This window comes from Erithacus rubecula (assembly GCF_903797595.1).
Source record: "Erithacus rubecula genome assembly, chromosome: 3".
NCBI lineage: Eukaryota > Metazoa > Chordata > Aves > Passeriformes > Muscicapidae > Erithacus > Erithacus rubecula.
Genome location: NC_136689.1, coordinates 72,857,454 through 72,874,802, shown reverse-complemented (window position 1 = coordinate 72,874,802; position 17,349 = coordinate 72,857,454). Strand labels below are relative to the sequence as shown.

The 17,349-nt window shown below is 36.6% G+C and overlaps 1 protein-coding gene across 1 annotated transcript in view; it reads right to left on the bottom strand.

Moving 5' to 3' along the window:
* The window catches only part of CDH12 (cadherin 12), a 526,003-nt gene extending 521,825 nt beyond the window's left edge, over nt 1-4,178 (bottom strand). Inside the window, exon 1 of the mRNA XM_079302853.1 lies at nt 3,901-4,178. The gene's annotated coding sequence lies outside the window, so the exon portion shown is untranslated. The remainder of the gene's footprint in view (nt 1-3,900) is intronic.
* Between the last annotated feature and the right edge of the window lie 13,171 nt (nt 4,179-17,349).

Sequence of the window (17,349 nt, the reverse complement as noted above, 5' to 3'; positions counted from 1 at the left end):
TGACACATTCACATGCCTTTTGAACTCATCCAGGGATGACCATTCCACCACTTCCTCAGGCAGCCTATCCCAATGTCTGACCATGCTGGCAGTGAAGAAACTTTCCCTAATACCCAATCTAATCTCCCCTGGGGCAGCTAGAGGTTGCTTCCTCTGTCCTGTCACTTGTTAACTGGGGGAAGAGATGAATCTGGCCACAACCTCCTTTCAGGCAGATGTGGAGAGTGATAAACCACCTTTTCTCCAGGTTAAACAACCTCTGCTCCCTCAGATGTTCCTCATAAAACTTGTGCTGCCAACCCTTCAGCAGCTTCATTGCCCTTTTCTGGACATGCATCTAGGTCAGTATGCACACACACACATGTCACTGTTTGTCAACATTAAAAAAAATATTCTGAAAACTCTTTGGTATTCTTAAAAGAAGGAGAGATGCTCAACAGCAATACATATATGCAATCATTGTTCAAAGCCTTATGACTGTGAATGGGACAACTGCTGCAATTTAATCAAAATGGCAGCTGTCATCACAAAATTATTTCACACAGTACTGAGTATAATACTCTATTAAATAATAATGTGAGTATCAATAATAATAAATAATGTCTGTTAATGAAGTATAAGCAAAGGTTTTAGTAAACTATGAATATTTTTTTAATAAAAGTGGTATATGTTGTTAGAATCAGAAGTAGATGACAAAAATAGAACTTTCAAAAGAAATATATCCAAACTTGAAATATATTACTTTTCTTTTTTCTCAGACAATTTTATTGTAGCTAGAAAATAATGTGTAATGAACACATGTACTTTCTCATAATCTTTAAAAGCAATACATTCCGGAGCTAAGGTATGAGATCCCTCTGGGCAGACACTGTTGTGAAGAAATGTATGTGCAGAAATTCCCTTTAGATGGCTTTCTCAAGAAGGTTGGTATTTATGATGTTATGCCTAATGAGAAAAACTGTGCTCCAAATAATCTTTGTTGTTATAATTTAAGACTCGGTCATCGCACAGGAAATTATTAAAGTTTTACCACTTTTACAGCAGGGCACATGGTAAGGAGAGCCCTGCTCCCTTCCAATGAAAAGGTGTTTCCATGTGCTTCAGTGGCTGTCTTTTGCTGCCAGCACCAGGCTCTGTGCCCACCCCCAAGCCCCTGTGCCTCATTACTTGAGGGCAGCACAATGTTCCACCCTGACTTTATCTGCTCAGTTTTACAGTAAGACTATACATTGCATGTCCACATCAGAATAGTTTAGGAAAGTTAATGTGGGACTAGCAGATCCTCTGAACATATTAAAGACAATTTACCTGAACTGTGGGTGATCATAAGAATATTGGAAAAAACTGATAATGGTGCTTGCACAGTTACATGTAAGTTTGCTCTAATTCTGTGATAACTGCTTAAATACTTAAGCACAACTTTGCAATCTTTTATGAAAGGTTTATACCCAAGCCTTTAAGACACTGTGGTAGTAGCAACCAGAGAAAGACAAAAACATCATGACATTTTCCTATTACACAGGTCTCAATGATTTCTAAAATATTCTCTTCTACAAATATATTTAAAATTATTTGAATACTGAAAAGACTGTCAGTCTAAAACTCACTTAAGGAAAACAATTTAGGAATTTGCTAATCTATAAAATTTTGTAATAATTTCAAACACTATTATTGAACTAATGGGTTATTTAAGGTTGAAGAAAATAAAACAAACATTTGTTTTCCTTCTGAATACTGATTACAAGTCACGTTTTTCTTCAAAAGAACAAAACTCCAACTGATGGGTATGAAATGAGAAACTGCATATAGGGAGACAACTGCAGCCTTTATATATGTTATTCTGTTCTCTATTCTCTACTGGATGTCATTGCAACTGAAACATTATTTCTTTTTATATATTTGGAAGGAAAAAAAATTGCAAAGTATCAAGCACTTTGAGGGAATTCAGTGTACCTATTATGAATGCAAATTTTGGGAGATCCCTCCAGCACAGTGGATAAAAAATTACCATAGACCTGGCATTTGCAACAGTTGGGAGGTAAGGGGGCAGGACAGAAACAAATAAATAGAAATAAAGCAAACTTGAGGATGAATGTCATCTATGGGATAGATGCAAGACAGACAAAATAAATTTGCTTGCAAAACAGTCTTTTCAAAACAAAGTATTCTGTTGCTTCCCCAAAGGAGAATTTGTTCCCCCTACCATCTTCCACAGGGGCCTCAATCTCTAAGAAGAGAAACATCAGGTAACTAGTTTGATCAGTATATTGGAAGACTTTGGTCTGCATGCTGATATTTTCTGGAGCACTCAAATCAGATTATCAGTTAAACTGCTCATGACTTCTGCAATCTAACTATCAGCTTTCAGATCTGGGAAAATATTTTGTAAGAATCATTGGAACGTCTTGAGAACACACTGTGATCAATGAAAGGTTTACCATGTTCAGAAAACTGAAATAAAAATGTCCTGACACATTTGTTAATTTCACAAAAGCATGGTTTCATGGAAATATATTACACTGATTTACTTTGAATCTGAAATGCAATCACATACACAGAAAAAGATGCATTATAATAAGACATACTTAGTATTCTTGAATTGTCTGGGTTTTGCTATTTATATTTGAATTTGAAAATAGAGAAAGAAATACCAGAAACCTCAACCATTCGTTGATGCTATCCAGCATCCTATTTAGCTCTGTACAAATATTTGCAAATACAGAAAAAAAAAACAGTTAACCATGACTCAATAAACACAGAAATTTACAAAGTCCATCACCAGCACCACACCATAGCATGCTTTGAAATGGGTATTTAGAAGGCAAGACACATGTATCCTCCTCACTTTAGACTAAATATTAAGAATTGAAATACCAAAATCACATAGCTATTCACATCAAAAATTACATTATATACTCGAGGTAAGCAAGTACCTTCACACATCGCTGTTATAGGCACACTTGCAGCATGATTTGTAATTCAGAGCAAAACCCACTATTAGAGCGTTTGTGTAAAGATGATGCGTGTCATACTGTTCATCACATGGTTAATTAGTAGAAGATCAGTTTGAAACATTATAATGATAAATCACAGCTCACATTTGAAAATCTTGTGTAAAGGCTAAATTTTGTTTGTCACCATGAAATTTGTTCTGCAGTGCCTTTTTTTTGTTTGTTTGTTTTAAGGGAGGAGGCTGCTCAGGTGTTTTTCAAAGTTGTTTCAAGTCGAATTCACATTCCTTACCTTCTTTCCTTTAATTGAACCTTATTACTTTAAACGCCAATGCTGCAGAAATCCACCCCCACCCCCGTATTCACACACACACAGAGTTCTGAGAGCTTAAAATAAAGAAAATAAATTAAAAATAAGGAAAAAAAAAAAGGGACATAAAAATGACAAATACATTCCCAGTCTCACGAGTTTCACACCATCTCTCAGCTATTTTCCCTGTCAGCGGAGTGCCCAGTTTGGCACGCTGTATTCTCCCTCTCATCAGCCCTGATGTCAGCAGCCATCCAGCCCAGCCGGAGCGGCGGCACCCGCGCCTTGGTGCCACAGGCACCTGTGTCCCCGGGGCCGCTGCCCGACCCGGCGGAGGCTGCACGCCTACAGAGCGGGAGGGAAGGGGCCGCTCCTTCCTCCCCTCCGCCGCTCCCTCTGGGCACTGCGGGCTCGCACACTTTGTTCGGAACTTGAGGAAGTTTTGCGGCTCCAGACCGGGATGAGCAGGGAGCGGAGCCCGCTGGACCCGCACGGTCGGGATTCCCGTCGTGTCCCCGCCGCTCCCGGGAGCGGGCAGCGTCCCTCGGTGCCCCGGTCCAGGAGCTCCCGCACCGCAGCCCCGCTCACCGCGGTGCCATCCCGGCCTCTCCGCCTCCCCCTTCCCGGGAAAAGCCTTACCTGCTACATGGAGCTGCGGCAGCGCCAGGCAGAGCAGCAGCAGCAGCGAGCACAGCGGCAGCACCCGCTCGCTCAGTGCTGTAGCAGCGAGCTGCCCTTTCTCGGGCTCCCCTTCTTTCACTGAGGATGTCGCGGCAGCGAAGGCAGGTAGAAACCACTTTCTTACTGGAAGAGGCTGGTTCCCTTCTCAGAATACGACTGAATCGCTCTCTGAGGCTCCCTACACATTTACCCTTCAGATCAATACTGCACTTCAGCAGCAGCCTGAGCTCAGCTGCAGCTGATAGAGAGCAGCCAATTGGTATGGAGGATTCCCTTTCCCTAACCCCCTCCCACAAAAATACACCGTCTGCATCTGAAATTTTGCGAGTTGTGAAAAGTAGTTTTAACCCCTTGCTTGAAAACCACCCTGTGCTTTTGGAGCTCCGGGTAATCGCTTTTCTTTTCTTCTTTTTTTTTTTTTTTTTTTTTTTTTTTTATTAAAAATAAAAGCTCTCACTGTCCAAACTATCCATACCTGGACGCTTTTAAGCTGGGTAACATTCAGTGAAAAACTAAAATACTCGATTTGCTAATCAACTGATTGACTGATTGGGAGGATGATGTTTTTGCAATCTAGTAGATATAGCCCATGACAAAAAAAAAAACCCAAAAAACCAAAAAAACCAAAACAACCAAAAACCCAAACAAACAACCCCCTCCCCCCAAAAACCAACAATCAAAAAACCCTCAACCTCACTCCCCCCAAAAAAACCCCAACCCCTCCCAACATAACAAAACAAAACACACACAAAAAGCTGCCTCCCTCCCAAAAAACCAAAAACTTGCCCTCCAATCTACCATCCAGACATCATCCTCTTTTTTCCCCCCCCACAAACTTCCCATATTTCTGACCAAAAATATGCCTGTACTTCAATCAAACAAGAAAAAAGAATTTCAATAGTGACATATACAGTCACAGTAATATACCTAGAGAAGAGAGATTTTTATTTTGCCCATTCCTGGATTTTATTTAGTGGATATGACTTCATCATTTCATCAAGGACATTGAATGCTTTACATTTCAAAAAATAACTTTACTTGTAGAGCCTTTTAACTTTATTTCTAGACCCTCATAGTCAATACACCACCTTCTTCTTTGTTTCTTGGTGTTTATGTGAAATGAAGAGCTGTTTAAAATGGCTTAAGCCTGAGAGCCTGCTGTCCTGACTTAAAGTAAAAGGTATGCTACATGAATTACTACAAAAATAGAACAATTTAAAAGGAATTAAATTTTCAACAAACCCAGCTAAAATACAGAGAGATGTGAGCCACATAACATTAGCACTTCCCCTTGCCTGTGGATAATACAGTCTTCATAGATTTTCAATATTCTGAAGTTTGTACTTGCAAATAAGATAGCCTGCCAAGTAAAAACACACCTGGGCTTCCCTCAATTTAGTTGAAAAAAGTGCAGTGCTATATATAAAATAATATTCATTTGACAGAGACGGGCAAATAAATTTTGCAGATACATGCATGGATTTTAATGTGGCAGGCAGCAACTTCATTCATTTTAGTTAAATAGGGAAACAGGCATAATTATTGGGGAAATACAAGGCAGCTATCACCTATGAAGTAAGGCCTTCCTCAGTCGAAAAAAGGAACACTTACTGTATTACAGACATAGTTCAGGATGGTTTGGCTTCTGGCTTATGGGCCATTTGCCCCCTGTTAGGATAAGTTGAATGGCCTCTAGGCTCAGTTTCTGCAGCCCTCTTCCCCAAGAGTAACTTGTGGAAGAGAGTAGGGTGTGCTGAGCTGTTCTGGTAGTGGCTGCTTTGACCTCCCTGACTTTCACAGAATTGCTTCCCCGAAGTAATGCCAGTTCTGAGCATTGTACCTGAAAAAGAAAAATATACCTGATCCATAGCTTATCATTGGAGAAGCCTTAAAAAGTCTTTATCAGTCTGCTCAGTGTTCTTGTCAGAGCAAGTCAGAGAAGATTGTGCAGAGTAGAAGGTAGGCAGAATATGTGCTGAAGAAATAAAAAGTACGCAGCATATCTGAGGAACATCAATATCATAAAGTTTAGAAGCACAAGAGACATTGCCAAAGTGATCATATTGTACACCTCTATATGTACACACATATGTACAACTGCCTATATTGTGGAAAAGACTTTATACCACAGTCCTGTTTCAGAAGATTGGTGAGCTTTCTATCAAGACAGAAAATCACACAACGATAGATGTTAGGCTAAGCTATGACAAATTAAGGTTCTCTGTCTTTGTCCAATGCCACACACTATTTTACAATTTAAATCAAACTGCATGTAGCTGTGATACTTGCTAAAACCAAATTCCTAGTGATAGGGAAAATGTGTGCTAATGTCTTTACAAACCATTCTATGGGTGAAGGGATGGGTGTTAACATCTTTGAAATGGGTGTTGATGTCTCGACTGACTTCAAGCAGCAGGTTTGCTACCGAGCCCAGACAGCTTGAGACAGACAAGTGGGTGTGCACAAGCCTGAATTTCTGAGCTTTGGGGTAAAATAGTAGGTTCAGGGGGGGATATGTGGTATGTGGTTTGGGAAGGCTGTACCTGGCTAGTACCTCCGCTGATGGGGAAAGGAACAGGGCAACATGCAGCCGGGAGTTTAGGATAAACGGAGGCTGTGTCCTGAGAGAGAGAACCCAGCGGGCGTGTGCCCCAGTGTGTTCTTGTATACTACAGGGAACCAGGGAAAAAGCAGCCTTGAGGCCTCTTTTCCCTGGTTCCCAGAGGAATCCCATGACACCAGAGGACTCTCCCTTTATTCGAATAAAGTTGCAGGACTCCTCTGTCTCCTTTCTGGACACTGGTTTTTCATTATGTGGTTTTCTGTACACTAGATAACATGGGAAAAAAAAAAAAAAAAAAGGATTTCTCTTCCCAGAGTTAATAGATTGGGGCTATCATGTAGAAAAAGGAGCATGACAAAATTAAAACCTTCTCCTCCCACTGAGCACCAAGCCCAAGATGAAATATTCTAATATTGACAGTAGCTAAATTATTTCCACAGCTGGTCAGCCTTCACAGTCCTTCAGCAGTCCTGTCCTGTAGCTCTCTCTCATCCCTTACAGGAATGATGTGTACTCAGAACTAATACATGAGCTATTCCTCAAAGTCCAGCTTCCTCAAAACAGTCAGTTACTGTGTTGTATGTGAAAATGCTGGTAGTTAACAAAAAAAAAAAAAAAAAACCAAAAAAAAAAAAGACAAACACCACAAAAAACCTCATGCCCTAAGAGCATTTTGTACAGTTAATCAAAGCCACTAGGTTCTTCTCTTGCGTGGAGTCCTGTCTTTGTTGTGTGAAAAGCTGTGGGTGTCATGACATTAAAATAATTCCTAGGAATTTAAAAAAATGAAATAATTTATTTTTGATCCATCACATGAACAAGCCATGAAAGTGTCCTCCAAGCATAGCAGTTTAAATGTGTAATGACTAGAAAGGAGCTAGAGATGTTCCATATTTTAAATCTAGAAGATCATTAGCAAGTATGATTTTCATCTTTGTCAATCCTATTAACTGATGACAAGAAAAATGTTATTGCACGTCCTTAATTGATAACAGAGCTGGCTGTAAAAAGTTCATTCAGCCTAGTTATTCCCTTACAATAGAGTATACCAATAATAAAGCTCATGCTAGCTGCAAAACTATGACAACACTTAAAAGCCTACCTTAAATTATCTTTATTTCAGCTTTACAGTTTGATTTAAAGTTTGACAATTGAAAGTTCAAAACAAACCCTAGAAAACAGAATAGTATAATTTACAAAGGAGTATACAAGTCCTTGCAAAGCCATGAAACTCAGTAGCTAATTTTAGCCTCTAATTTTGTTATCTGTCATAAAGAAGTATGTGTGTGTTTTAAAATTCCATTTGTTTTTTTAAATGTTTTTTTTTAGAAAACACTGAAGCATGAGTAGCTCATTTCTTTGTGTCACTCTAAAGGGGAGATAGGGCTACTTACTTATGAGAGAATGCTCATTAAAGTTGAAAATGTATGTAGCATGGAAGAAAATGCATCCAGAAGAACTGGAACTCATCCTTTTTTGAAAAAATCCTTGCATGCCACTAGATGTAAACGTGATTGAATTTTGCCCCTGTATCCTTATGAATTCGTCTAATACTGGCCCAGATAACTCAAGTTTCTTATTTGTCTTGCTACTCCTAGGATTTTTCAAAGATTCCTGTTAAGAAAATGCAGGCTGGACAAAAACCCCTTACAGAGTCTAAAGGATTTCCCACGGCAGCCAAAACAAAGTCTGAGATTTTTAGCCTTGCAGCATCATGGAAACACATCTATAAGGATAACTGAGTTTATTTATGCAGCTACTTATTCACCTGACTTGTGCATGGTAGAATTCAAGGTTTAGCCATTTCTGTGGAGAATTTGTTCATCTACACATATAAAACTAGGATTAAAAGCCCACATGCTTCACAACATAGGTAAAAGGGATCTGAGATTTAATTTGGAAACTTTTAAAATTGATAAATATTTACACATATATGTAAGATTAGGTAAGCAGTCTTTGCCTGAGAATTTCTTTTTGTTGGGCAACCTTATTCTAGACAGCATTCAAAGAGAAAGCTTAATTTTATAGGTACACTTATGAGGAATCAATGTCATCTTCTATAATTTCTGGAACTTCTCCAGTTAAGACCTCCCTGAACTTAGACCAGTATATTACATTATTAAAGTGGCAACCTGCCACTTAAGTGATTTTTCACTTTGTTATCCATGTAGCCATCAGATATCTGTTTTTACTGTAGTTATAAATACAGATTGTTATAGTGACACCTAGAGAAACCAACCAGAGATCCAGCATTATCTTAAGTAGAGCTGGATAGCATTCGAAATCCCTCCCTAAGGTCACAAGAAGAGTCAGAAATGACAGGTGTCATTTCCACATGATGTCTAATCTGTCCCAGAAATCGCTGAGGACAGAGAATTCAGAGTCTCTCAATTAGGCTCTTCTACATTTTAGCTACATTTACAAGTGAAAGATTTTTCAGGTGCTTAACATGAAACTGCCTGGTTGAAATTTAAGTCCTCTGGGTTTTGCTCTACATATACTCTGGTTTAGCATAATGGGCATTATTCTCTTCCTTTTTGCTATGATATTTCATATCAAGCAGATATGAAATGCAGATATATCATCTCTAACAATCCCCATTCCTTCCATCTCTCTTCACAGGAATTTTTGCTTCCTAGATTCTGAGCATTCTTTTTACTCTGCTCTCTTCCCTATTCAACAGATTTCCTCTTTCCTAAAATTAAATGTCTGATACTGGATACAATAGGGCTGCTGTGCTCTGTGCTGGTAAGGCACATCCTGAGGATTATTAGAAAGGTAATACCTCCAGATTTGAGCACTGTCTTTATGCAGTGTCAATGCCATTCTTCTCTTTGTCACGCTGTTATCCTAATAATCAGTCCTTCTCTAAAGACCTTGCACTTTAAACAAAACATGAGAGAGAACTCTCAGATGCAATCAGTGCAGTAGCACACTATGAACTGAACAGTGCAGGCATGACTACCTGTTTAATTGTCATCAACACAGGAAATTAGAGACAAAACAGGATGCAATAGTGTTTGCACGAGGCATTTTGAGCTTCTTCTGTTTCTTATTACATCCTTCCACAAAGCTTTCAGTTTGTCAATGTCTATGCCACTATCATGGTCTCATCCAACTGCTTATTGTCCACAATGTCTATATGTCTGCAAATTGTAATGCTTCTTATCCAACTACCCATTGGAAAATGTACCTTTAGACACCAAACATAACCTGTGTCCCATTTAATTTGCAATTATTTTTATATAAAATGTTTATTCACCTGGGTTTTTTTCAACTTTACAACTGATACTACTTCTTAGAATGCGTTCTGTGGATTTACTGATTTTTTTTACTCTTGTGCTTTATACATAATGACTGCTAAAAAAGGGAGAGAAGGTTTCACCAGCTGAATAGTTTTCCTTGCTGGTGATTCCAACAGTGAGTCACACTTTGCCTGGCTTACTGCTGAAAACATGAAACAAATCATGAGGACAATCGTCTTGCATCCTTCTTTTTTGGCTTATCCCCATTTAAAGCTTGCCTACTAATTCACTTAGCTTTGCTCTCCACCAGCATTGTCCACACATGCAAATGATTGCTCATCTCACTTTCCAGTAAAACAATCATGTTTCAATGCATTCACAAAAGCAGTAAGTCAAATAGAATCATATAGCTAACTCATACAGTCATGAAATATGTCAAATTGATGCAAACTAAACCTGTCTGTGTGTGAACTTCATCAGCATCATGAGCACCAATTGGATTATCAGCATGAGAGGGACAGCAAAGGCTATAGCACTTATTAAAAAAAACAAAATTACGTCAGTAGCACAGATGAGAACTATCAGTGGTTATCACAGAATGGAAATCAGCCCTAAGGTACACACACAGTAGTTAATAAAACAGTTAATTTTTTCTATTATTATTTCAGTACAAACTTTGCTTTTAAATAATGCATTGTATTGACCCATATTTCCTAAATGGTAAGTTTTCTAAATTATATATTTTGATAGTACTGTTGAAACTGTTGTGTTTTAACAAGTTACCATAGTTTTCTTCTGGGGATATGTATGTCTTCATAAATTGTTATCACTAACCTTAGATTCTTGCAAGCTTTTTCACAGGAGTACAATTATAAATACATACATATTAATGTAATCCTTTTTTAGTCATTTCTTATTTCACTGTATCTCTAGCAAGACAGTGAATTTATTTCACTGAGAGGTAAATTTATTCCTGCAACTCAGAAATTCTTAAATCCCAATACAATACCTTATCTTAGCAATAGACATTATCTTTAAAACAATGTTACATTTTGTTGCTGTTATTTTAATTTCTAAGCCAACTATTAGAAGTCTGTTCTCGTTTTATATACTTATCTAGATGATACACCCATTCAAAGATTCTCTCAAAAAACACAATACACTTACATACATTTCCAAATGATTACCCATTCTCTATACTTCCCAAAATTACATTTTCTGCCTTGCTAAGATTGCAGCTGTGTTCTATATACTATATACTCACCTCCATCAAGTGTTTACATCATGTATGTTAACTTGAATAGCAATTTTATGCATGTATATCTAAAACTAGTTTTCACAGAAATAGCAGAAGTATTTTCACAAGGAAATAATAAAGAAAAAATTAGTTGAGGGAATACTTTGTATAAACAAAGGCTAGATGAGTGTTAAACCACTGAACTAGAACAGCATGGCAGATTTTAAAAAAATCATACCACGTACTTGTTTGCAAGTCCTCCAAAAAAGAGCAACATGAATTTTACATGTACCTATCTAAAGCATTTTAATATCTACTGATGAAACTGGATGCAATTATTATTCTGACCTCAAAAATCAACACACTGTTTTTACAAGTTTCTTGCAATTTTAACAAGTTTCCCTCTTTTTTTTTTTTTTTTTTTTTGCTACACTAATGTGTGAAATGCGAATACAGACGCTTTTAAGAAGATAGAAACTATTCTGGGAAAAGATTGGATATTTTTCATAGTGAAGCACTAGGCACTGGGGCACTGAGAAGTGCCACATAATTACCAAACAGTCAGAGGTTGTTTTCCTGGAATTCAGGTTAGGAAAAACCCATTGAGCCTGAATGTACATACACAGGGATGAAGTGTTGCCTTAGAGTTTACAGAGAGTAAAAATACTTAGAGGGTATTGTGGCTTTCTCTTTGAGGGGCAGCAATTTAATAAGTTCCTGCTCCCTCTAGTCCATTCACATCCAGTTTTTGCTCTAACATCAGTCAGTCTGAAACAGAGAGTGCCCTTCCTTTTGTTTCTACTGTGTACCTCTACATCACCTTGAAATTCATTGCCCTCTTCTCCTAAGGCTTTTGGAGGTGGCAAGATTTATCAGCCACTGGATAAGTGAATATAGTATATAGCACAGTAGTATTTCATTCAGTATTCTCCACAAAGATGCCTGAGAAGCATCAAGGGACCTTAAAACCCCTATGTTCACAGAACATATGTTCGGAGTCCACAAAACATCTATTAGTTGGGAGTTATTTCTTTGATCCTGTACCTTGGTTACTGTTGATGTACATAGGCCAGCGCATCTATCCATCTTGCTGGAAACAGGCCACTACTACTAGATAAAAGAAAAGAGTAGGTTGGAAAGAAAAGCACAAATGATCCTTGACAGTCCCTGCCAAAAATAAATAATGAACATTTCTCAGACTTTGAAAAGAACCAAATTAATATTACTGAAAATATGAATGGAAACAATTGTCCTTTTTTGCAACTTTAATTGATTCTTATAGCTTCATAGCATCTGGAAATGGCTATTTCTAAACTTATATATTTACATTTAGATGCTTTACAGAATTTGTTTCAAAAACTTTGAGTACCGTTCACACAAATTTTATATATTTGCATGGACTGCTTGCTCTAGCTTCCAAGTGCATTAGCAGAAAGAGGAGTAAAAATTAGTTGGAACAAAAATTCAGCCACTGGCTTATACAGACATGGTCTAAGTGCATGTTGCAGCATAAAAATACAGATATCTATGCAAGATTACTGCAAGTTCTATTTATAGCTATAGATAAGAAACTAGTGCATATTCTTTTAATTTTACATATAACTTAGAAATCAAAGAAACAGCTGAGATTTTTTTGTTTGGTTTTTTTTTTTTTTTTTTTTTTTTTTTTTCTGAAATGCTGCATACTGTCATCTCCCTGGCTCTTTTCCCACTCATACTATAGAAACAAAAGAAGGAAATTGATTGATATTTGTCTCAAACACTAGAAAATGGTTGATTTTCTGATTTAATTTTACAATTAAAAATGTTCTTGAATTATTTGCATTTCCAAGAAAATACTGAAATTGTGGCCTAAGATTTAGAATCTTGAAATATTTGTCATTTTTTCCAACACTGCAGTTTCAAAAGAACTTTGAGCAGGCAACACATAATACTACTGCTACCAAAAAAAGTTATCTTTGCCTGGGACAGAGTGGGCCCTAACCACTTCTTCCTTTTATGTAACAAGAACAATGAGGACCAAAGGAAGCATCCTTATGTCATTTTTAAGTAGATGAGTCAGGAAAATCTAAACAGAGTTGTGAAGCATACAGGGTTGTTTTTTTAGTTTGTTGGTTTTTCTTTTTTTCCATTGACACCTCCCCCTCACACACACACTAGTTTGTTAGGTTTTTTTCCTGAGGTCTAATGCTATGTATAGACACACTTCCAAGGAGAGGTGAAATTGTTGCATTATGTAAAAATATTAAAGAGCATTTTTTAAATATTAAGAAATGCAGTCTTGTTGTTCTGTTTCAGAACATTGAACATATATAATAAAATTATTGCAGATTTCTTTTATCATGACAGAAAATAAAATAATTTACAGACAAGGTACTAAACGGTGCAAATATATTTTTTTATAATCCTATGACACCCGTGGTAATTACAATACACTGCTTGAAGTCTGCTCCCAGAAATGGGTAAAAAGGGATGCTGTAAAGATGAAGGAAATAGTATGTGTAACTCATTTTGTAATCCCCCTTACATACGGACATTGCTCCACGCCTGAGAGGAAGGTAAGACTTGATACTTGTAGATTTGACTGAATAGTAATATCTGATTTCTGAACAGGTGAAAAATGGGTTTTCTTTGTTTCTTTCCCCATCAGAACAGGTAGCCTGTCTCAGTATCATATTCCTTCTACTCACTTTTGGTTTATTCTAATTTTCTTCAAGACATAGCCTTCAAGCAATGAGAGTAAGTGAGCAGATGATAGAGGCAGACACTACTATAAAGTACTAATTTGCTAGTGGTAGGTAATGATAATATTGCATAAGTAATACCTGAAAAACTGAAACTCGTAAATAAGCTGTGCATAGACTGGAAATTTGCTTGGGTGGAAAAGGTAATTTTATTTGCAATTTCTCATATGTTTTAGAACTTTTTCTATTCAAATACATACCAGTGAGACTCTTTCCAAGAAAAAAAAAAAAGAGCCAAACAAACAAAAAAAAACAAAAGCAAACCATTAAACCACAAAAAAAAATACGAGGGAAAAAAAATACAGGAATTTCCATGAACTTTGTTTCATTTAGAAAGCTTTGATTTTGATTTCACTGCAACTGAAAAATATTAAGAATAACTTGCATAAGTCAAGTTTATAGAGCTGAAAAAAATAGAATGAGAAATAATTCTGATTAAATTAGATGTCTGAGATAAAATTCTAATGTCATCACATTCTTAGTGTTTTTAATGAAGCTTGAAGCTAAGATAAAGCTTGAAAAAATGGTTCCTGTTCTAAGAATTAAAAATTCTTAGCTACATTCTTCTAGCAAAATATATGTTTAATCAGTGAAATCGTACTGATTTGGGAGATCACTATGCATTTTACTGAACTGGGAGAGGAACACAGTAAAGTAAAAAAGTCTACTGAAATTTATAAGATTAGCACCATCTCTATACAGGCAAATAAATTTGTATCTAGAAATACATTGATGATAATGGAGGATGGCTTTCTTGCTAGCAGCAGCTAAAGAAGCAAGACTTATGTCTCTCTGCAGAAGGAGGTTAGATTCTGATAAAATTCTAGTCCAAGATGCATGTAAAAACTCACTAGGGACTATATATCCATCAAGCATCCTTTATTTCTAAGACAGAGGAAATGCAGTAGCTCTTGAGCAGATTTTGGTTTTGTTTTATTACTCTCAGTAGAAATATGTCATTAACTTTTGGAAGTGGAAGTATAAAGAAGTTATCATGGATAGAAATAAGCCACCCACACTGCTGTAATGTGTTGTAAGCCAGCATAAATGGATATACAGAGAAGATTTAAACATAAATCTAACAAGGGAGAATTTTAGAAACTTTTTATTTGGGTAAGCATCAATGCTTTTTCAAACTATCAAAACTATCCATTGTCAGAAAAATACTCAGCTTCTAACCCAGCTTCTAAATCTCTTCACCTGATTCACTGCCACTTTCTTAGGAAGGTGAAAATATAACAGTTTCTCAGAGAGAAAAAAATAAAAGGGAGTATTCTGGGACTGGACTTTTCTGTCCTAGAAATGACAAAAATTCTTTAAAAATATCATGTTACATGCTGGCTAGAGATGTGAGGCAGATGCATTCTGATAAAATTTGACTGAATATAAAGAAAACCTATGGAGAGAAAGCTACAGTAGATTTAGCAGGCCTGATCATCAATGAATAAAACAGTAGTAACTTAATAGAGTGTATGTCTGCAGGTGTTGCACTAAAATTACTGCAGAGGAGGAGTACTCCTACATGGGACTGTTAACCTCCAAAGGAATTTGTTTCATAGTTGAATCCTCATTAAAACAATGCATTTGATTTATTCTATTGTGAAAATAAGTAGTGATGGTATTTTCTGGTATTACTCTCTCCAGAGTTAATTTCAGCTGATCAACTTGAATTAGTACAAATGCTATAACAAAATTCTATGGGAATTCAGAGTTTTCTTCTTTAGTGGTGTGCTATGGTATTTATGGGTTCCAAGATTATGATTTTATATGCCAGCCAAAATCAAAATCTGACATCAAAGTAACATTTGTCTTGCAGTTCCTACATTACTACCATATGATCTTAAAAAGATCTTAAATGACATGTAAGGCACAAAGCTTTGTAGTTTCTTTAGAGCATTAGTCCCATATAAACTTCTGTCAAAAACCCCAGCACACATATTGCCAACAGAGAGCTACTGTTGGCAAGATTATGATATTTCACCTACTCAGTAGTATGCATACAACCACACTTCAACTAAGGTGCATATTTTTTCTCTTTTTTCTCTCCCTTACAGGTTACTGAGCCAACAGTATACACAGCACATGTCAAAATGAAAAGATAATTTTTTCAAATTCTCTGCAAAGTTATTTGCTCTCTCTCCACTTGAACCAGAACATTTGAATTTATATACATTTTAATTGGTACCTCAGTAGTATAGTAATGAGATTGCATCTTAAACTTGAAAAAAGAACTTTGAGTATTTCAGTGGTCCTTCAGAAACCTTTCACAATATATTGCTTTTGACTGTTCTTGAAGAACATTTCTATTAAGAATCTGCAAATTGTATTTAAGCCAAATTTTCCACAGTCTTGTTTGATATTTTTGTTTGTGATTACACATGCAATTAAAACAATAAACTTCCTGAAGGAGTCTGGGAGCCTGGTTGTGAAGTTCCTGATCTCCATACTCAGTGACACTTTTTGCTTGTAACTCAGTTTGGCCCTGAACAGAGACTACAGTCTGAGAGTTCTTTGGTAAGTGGAGTGCAACATATTTTCAGAAATGAGATCAGAAATCATAACTTTCTGAAACAAAATTAACCTTTTTAATAATAAAAAAAAAAATATTTGGCAAGCAATGTCTATTCAAAAGGCATTTTTAAACAAATATCCTTGATTAAAAGTAGCAAGAAGCAACATCTGCAGTCACTCCAGGAGTTTAATTTCTTTTAACATAGGAAACCAGCTTTCTGATGGAGGTATATTTCAAGCACTGAAATTCTATCTCCTTGCTTTAGCCAAAGACCATTCCTGACTACACAAGACATAAAACAGTTATAAGCTCTGTAAAAACCTGAGAAATATGTAAACTGTGGGATTCTGTGAGAAAGAACACTAAGAACATGGAATAATTACATTAAATTACAAAAAACATTATGGATGTAGAAAAACATTATGATATTTTAGTAATGAAGAAAGTTCAATCACAAAGAAATTGGATGAATATTTGAAAATTGCACTCATTAAGCAATGGTGTCTGAGGAAGCTAGATCTCTGAAGCTAGAAATCCACAATCCAAACATGCCTAAATATGTATTTAAAATTAAGCACAATAGCATAGAAGTTTTTATTTTGGAAACAAAAGAAAAATTATCAACTTTGTCCTTTCAGTTTTCTCACAGCTTCTCTTTTTTAATTCTTCCACTAAAACTGTTTAACATAAAAAAATTAAAAGGAATTCAAGTAATTGTCTAAATTTTGGAGCCAGTGTCACCACTTGTAGCCTTAAAGGGCTGGCAGATGCAGTAGCACAGTTTCTCTTTCATTTGTGGCATGTTGCCTCCAATTATAAGAAGAAATGCTGCATGATAGTTGTTTGCATCAGAAAGTGACAGTCTCCACAGCACAGGGATAAAATCATCCTTTTCAGTGCTCAGTTTGATCAGCCTGGGGGCAACAGCTGCTGTCATTTCAGCTGTTTGTTTTAAATGTGTACTTTTTGGTACCTCAAGATGGCATTTCTTCTTCAAGCAGAGCCCAGAGCTCACAAAGTCATCCTCCAGTGTAAAGAATATAAATTCCTACCGGGTACTAAAATAAATAACCACCACCATTATTTATCTGGAGGTAGGTGCTGGT